The 5,999-nt window shown below is 44.1% G+C and overlaps 1 long non-coding RNA gene across 1 annotated transcript; it reads right to left on the bottom strand.

The window, feature by feature from the left end:
- Positions 1-305: 305 nt before the first annotated feature.
- Positions 306-4,448, bottom strand: LOC307222433. Its single transcript, XR_013841762.1, has 2 exons — positions 4,376-4,448; positions 306-524 (listed from the first exon to the last, which is right to left on the bottom strand). It is a non-coding gene; the product is annotated as an uncharacterized lncRNA (long non-coding RNA).
- Positions 4,449-5,999: the final 1,551 nt, after the last annotated feature.

Below are 5,999 nucleotides of genomic sequence, written 5' to 3'. Positions count from 1 at the left end.
GTGAACATCCTTGTTTAACTCCTCTTTGTATATTGAATTGATCTGAAACCCCCTCATTCACTCTGACCACAGCCTTCCCTTCTCTATACAATTCCCGGATTGCTTCGACAGAGTTCTCTCCTGATCCTACCTCCTGCATAATATTCCATAAGAATTTATGTCTAATTGTGTCGAAGGCCTTATACACAACCAATTTCAAGACCACCAATTTTCCTTTTACCCTGCTTGCTAATAAATGTATTTATTAAAACAATAAAAAATAAAAAATAAAAAATAAAAAATAAAAAATAAAGAAATTAAAAATATATTTATTAAATGTATTTATTAAAACACATTTCTTATATGATGGCCTATGTATCTTCCCTTAACAAATCCATATTGATCTTCCTCTATTATTTTAGGTAGTACCTTTTCCAGTCGCCTTGCCAGGATCTTTGTAAATATCTTATAGTCTTGATTTAATAGGCTAATTGGTCTGTATGACCCCACCTCTGTAGGGTCCTTTTGTGGTTTTTCAATTACTACTATTTCCGCTAGTTTCCAAGTATCTGGGGCTTTCCCCCCTTCTAAGATATTACTAAATTGTTTTTTTCAGTTCTGAGCCCAGGATATCAATTGTTTCTTTATAAAAGTCTGCCGTAATTCCATCTAATCCTGGGGATTTCTTACTTTTAAATGATTTAACTACATTCTCTATTTCTTCCAGAGAAATTTCCTCCTTCAGTCTTAATCTATCACTTTCTTCAATTTTAAACCCTAAACTTTCCCTACTTATATTTTTATTATCTTCTTTATATAAAGATTAATAGAATTCTGCAAATTCTTTCCTTATTTCTCTAGAGCTTTGTGTAAGTATTTTCCTTCTGGTCTTAATGGCCTTCACCCTCTGTTTATCCCTCCTTTTCTTTAAATAGTTTGCCAGTCTCTTATATGATCCTATTGAGGTTCTCTGAAAACCATTTTTGATCATATTATCTCTCTTCCAACTTTATCCGGCTCATCCAATTCCTGTTTTAACTTTCTCAACTGCTCCTGTCTCCTCCTTAGAAATGTAAACTGTTGCAAGATTTCAATCTCTTTAATTTTTTCCTGTCTCCCCGAGTACCAATCCTTCTTAATTGCAATCTCTTTCAGTATACAATGTCCTCTTATAACAGCTTTGAAAGCGTCCCATACTACCGGGATCTTGGCTGAAGCATTGTTTTCTGTAAAATACCAACCAATTTGTTTTCTAATATATTCCCTGTCAATCTCTTTTGCCATTATTAGGTTATTGTACCGCCATCTCCAACTTTTTCCATCCTCTTCCAGTCCCAGCTCCACAAATAGTGGAGCATGGTCTGAAATCCATATTCCCATAGTTTTTGCAATTCTAACACTGATTTCATTCCCTTCTTTAATTAGCATATAGTCAATATAAGAGAAAGTCTTATGTCTGTTGGAGAAGAAGGTAGGTTTGGTATTGGGGTTTCCTCTCTCAAAAACATCCTTTAATCCCCATTTACATAATCTGAAAGTACTATCGTTCTTTATATTCCAATTAAAGTCTGCTGTAACGATAACTTCCCCTTCAGCGTAAAACTGCAGTCTATTCAAGGTTTGCTTTATAATTTTTTTCTGTCTGGTGTTAGTGCTGTATATATTAGCTATTGTAAATATTTTTTGTGACACTTTAATTTTTAAGAATATAAATCTACCATCATTATCTTTTTTCCGGCTCAGAACCTCTGGCCTAAGATTTATATTACATAGTATAGCGACCCCTCTAGCCTTGTTTGTCGCTTTCGATTCTGCTATTAGGCCCCATTGCTGAGAGCATAACAAAGGTCGGTTGTTTGCTTCTCTATGAGTCTCCTGAAGGCATAGTATATCCACTTTCGTTTTCTTTGCCAATGTCAGTACCCTGTAGCGTTTGGTGTTTGAGGCCAGCCCGTTAACATTTAAAGATAAAACCTTTAAAGATCTATCCATTATCCCAGCTACTGTTTATTTTTTGAATCCCTCTGTGTACATATATTATATTTTCAATTCTGACGCATTCAACTCCCCCCTGAGACTCACTTAGGGATCTCCATGATCCCTGTCTCATGGTATCTTGGAGAACCACACTCCTCTCCCTTCGCTCTTGGAAAGTTTATATCAGAAAAAGCAACATATATATATATTTACAAAAGACCATTTTAGATGTCTCTAGTATATATTATTTCTTGCTGTTTCCTTCCCCTCTCGACTTCCGTCTTCTTTTATTCTCTTGTCTCTGCACTGGAGATTCTTGAGATTCTTCACTCGACGCTCCCTGTTGGTCTACCTGTAATTCTTGCTCAGTCTGTCCTTGTAGTCCAACTCCTAAATCAGCTAACCTTTTTTTTTTTTTGCTTCATCAGGGTTCTTAGCAGAATATTTCCTGCTGTCTTTAAAAACCAACAGTGTAGCAGGGTAGGCCCAGGTAAAGAGGATTTTATGATTGTAGAGAGCTTGTGCAAACCGCTGCATACGTTTCCTGTCTTGAAGCGTTTCCTGAGAAAAGTCTTGTCTCACTACGACCTTTTGCTGTTTAAACAGCAGGTCTGCTTTCTGCCGGAGTGATTTATAAATTTGATCTCTTACCTTCTCTCTTGTGAGTGTCATAATTACAACCCTGGGAAGTCCAGAGCCTCCTCGTGATGTGAACACCCGGTGCACTCTCTCAATTTCATTCTGCTCAATTTCAATTCCTTGTTCTTTGAGCCATTGTAACATCTCCTTTTCCAGGTCCGTATTCCCAATCTCTTCAGAAATACCAGCGAATTTTAAATTCCTTCTGCACAGTCTATCGTTCATTTGTGAAATCCTTTTTGTCAGAGATTCTATTTTGTTTACGTTTGCATCAGCTACCTCTTTTGCATACTCTGCTATTTTCATAACTTTTTCTACTGTAGCAGTCATTCTTCTCATCTCTCCTTTCAAGTCTTGCATATCAGCGCGAACATTTGCTTCTGAACGCTGAATCATTTCACCCAGCTCCTTCAAAGACTTGGCCATCTTGTTAAGTCCTTCTCAAGTCTTTCCCAAATAAATAGATAAACCGCCGTTTTAAACACTAACTCACTCCAATCCAGGACTTGGACCTAAGCCCAGTTTTCGGTCAGTTATCTCAGCTATCAGTTTGCAGAGAGTTATTTGTTTTTCAGGCTTTTAATTAGTAAAGTCCCAAGAGCGAGACGGGTGTGCCGACGCATGTGCAGTTCTGCTTTCACCTGGCTTTAGAGCTACTACAATTGGTGGTAATTTCAATTCTGCCCCTTTAGGCGTGAAGGCGATTTGAGCTTGAATTTTAGATAGAAAATCACGTCCCAAAAGGGGACTGGGACATTCTGGTACATAAAGAATCTGATGAGTGAGGATCCTCCCTCCATTCTGGCACTCTTGGGGTTGCAGAAAGGGTTTTATTGCTGGCTAAGACTGGTATGAACAGGTCTAGGCTGGTTTGAACCAGTCCAAGCTGGGTGGTACAGGTCCAATTGGAACCGGTCCAATCGAGTTTGAACCAGCTGAAACCAGTTGGGAAAAGTCCATGCGGGTTCCAACTTGCCCACACCAGTTTGAATTGGCCCAGACTGGTTAGAACTGGCTCAGACTGGTTGGAACAGGTCTAGGCTGGTTTGAACCGGTCCAAGTCGGTTGAAACAGGTCCAAGCCGGTTGGAACCATCTAGGCCAGTTTGAACCGGTCTTGGCCGGTTTGAACAGGTCTAGGCTGGTTTTAAAGAGCCCAAGCCAGTTTGAGCAGTTCCAAGTGGGTTAGAACTGGCCCAGACAGGTTGGAGCAGGTCCAGACCAGTTGGAGCAGCTGCAGGTCATTTGAAACTGAATTTGACCAGTTCAAACCAGCCTAGACCAGTTCAAACCGGCTTCAACCAGCACAAATCAGCTTGGACTGGTTCAAACCAGTCTAGACCTCTTCCAACCAGTCTGAGCTAGTTCCAACCAGTCTGGGAAAGTTGGAACAAGCCTGGACCTTTTCCAACTGGTTTCGGCTGGTTCCAACTGGCTTGGGCTGGATCCAACTGGTATGAAATGATTCCAACAAGTCTGGGCTGATTCCAAGTGACATAGACCTGTTCCAACCAGCCTGGACCTGTTGTAACCAGCTTGGGTCAGTTTCAAATGATCTGCACCTGCTCCAACTAGCCTGGACTGCTCCAACCTGTCTGGGCCAGTTCCAACCCACTTGTAACTGTTCAAACCGGCCTAGACCGGTACAAACCTGACTTGACCGGTTCAAACCAGCTTGGACCGGCACAAACCGGCCTAGACCGGTTCATACTGATCTAGACTGGTTCCAAGCAGCTTGGACCTGTTTCAACCGACTTGGACCGGTTCAAATCAGCCTAGACCTGTTCCAACCAGTCTGGGCCTGTTCCAACTGGCCTGGGCAAGTTGGAACCCACCTGGACATTTTCCAACTGCTTGCTTGAAAGCCCAGAAGGGTTAACACCAGCAGGGGGAGCCCTGCTGATGCACATCAACTGGAACCAATTCATACCTGTTGGGTCCGGTCCACAGCGGTTGAACCAGCCCAAAGCAGTTGCAAAAGGTCCAGGTGGGTTCCAACTTGCACAGACCAGTTGGAATTGGCCCAGACTGGTTGAAACAGGTCTAGGCTGGTTTGAACCAGTCCAAGTCGGCTGAAACAGGTCCAAGCCGGTTGGAACCAGTCTAGGCCAGTTTGAACCGGTCTAGGCCGGTTTCTGTGGGTCCAAGCAGGTTTGAACCTGTCGAGGCAGTTTTGTACTGGTCTAAGCCGGTTTGAACAGTTCCAAGTGGGTTGGAACTGGCCCAGACAGGTTGGAGCAGGTCCAGGCCAGTTGGAGCAGGTGCAGATCATTTGAAACTGGCCCAAGCTGGTTACGACAGTTCCAGGCTGGTTGGAACAGGTCTATGTTTCTTGGAAGCAGCCCAGACCACTTGGAATCATTTCATACCAGTTGGATCCAGCTGAAGCCAGTTGGAACCAGCCGAAACCAGTTGGAAAAGGTCCAGGTGGGCTCCAACTTGCCCAGACCAGTTTGAACTGGCCCAGACCGGTTGGAACTAGCTCAGACTGGTTGGAACAGGTCTAGACTGGTTTGAACCAGTCCAAGCTGATTTGTGCTGGTTGAAGCCGGTTTGAACAGGTCTAGGCTGGTTTGAACTGGTCAAATTCAGTTTCAAATGACCTGCACCTGCTCCAACTGGCCTGGATCTGCTCCAACCTGTCTGGGCCAGTTCCAACCCACTTGGAACTGCTCAAACTGGCTTGGGCCATTTCAAACAAGCCTAGACCATTTCAAACTGGCCTAGACTGGTTCCAACCGGCTTGGACCTGTTTCAACCGACTTGGACTGGTTCAAACCAGCCTAGACCAGTTCTAAGCAGTCTGAGCCACTTCCAACCAGTCTGGGCCAGTTCAAACTGGTGTGGGCAACTTGGATCCCGCCTGGACATTTCCCAATTGGTTTCAGCTGGTTCAAACCGGCTTGGACCTGTTCCACCCGACTTGGACCGGTTCAAACCAGCCTAGACCAGTTCTAAGCAGTCTGAGCCACTTCCAACGAGTCTGGGCCAGTTCAAACTGGTGTGGGCAAGTTGGATCCCGCCTGGACATTTCCCAGTCCGGCCTTGGGAACTTAGAATCCGCCTGGACTTTTTCAAACTGCTTTGGGCTGGTTCCTACTGGCTTGGGCTGGATCCAACCAGTATGAAGGGGTCCCAGCAGGTCTGGGCTGCTTCCAAGTGACACAGAGCTGTTCCAACTGGCCTAGACTTCTTCAAACTGGCTCAGACCGGCAGAAACCAGCCTGGACCAGTTCAAACTGGCCTAGACCAGCTCAAACCGGCTTGGACCGGCACCAACTGGTCTAGTCTGGTTCAAACTGGCCTAGACCAGTTCCAACCGGCTTGGACCGGTTCAAACCATCCTAGTCCAAGCTAGTCCAAACCAGCTTGGACTGGCACAAACCTGCCTAGACCGGTTCATAC

This window comes from Podarcis cretensis (assembly GCF_951804945.1).
Source record: "Podarcis cretensis genome assembly, chromosome: 8".
Classification (NCBI taxonomy): Eukaryota; Metazoa; Chordata; class Lepidosauria; order Squamata; family Lacertidae; genus Podarcis; species Podarcis cretensis.
Note: the sequence above shows the minus strand (reverse complement) of the source record. Positions and strands in the feature narration are given on the sequence as shown.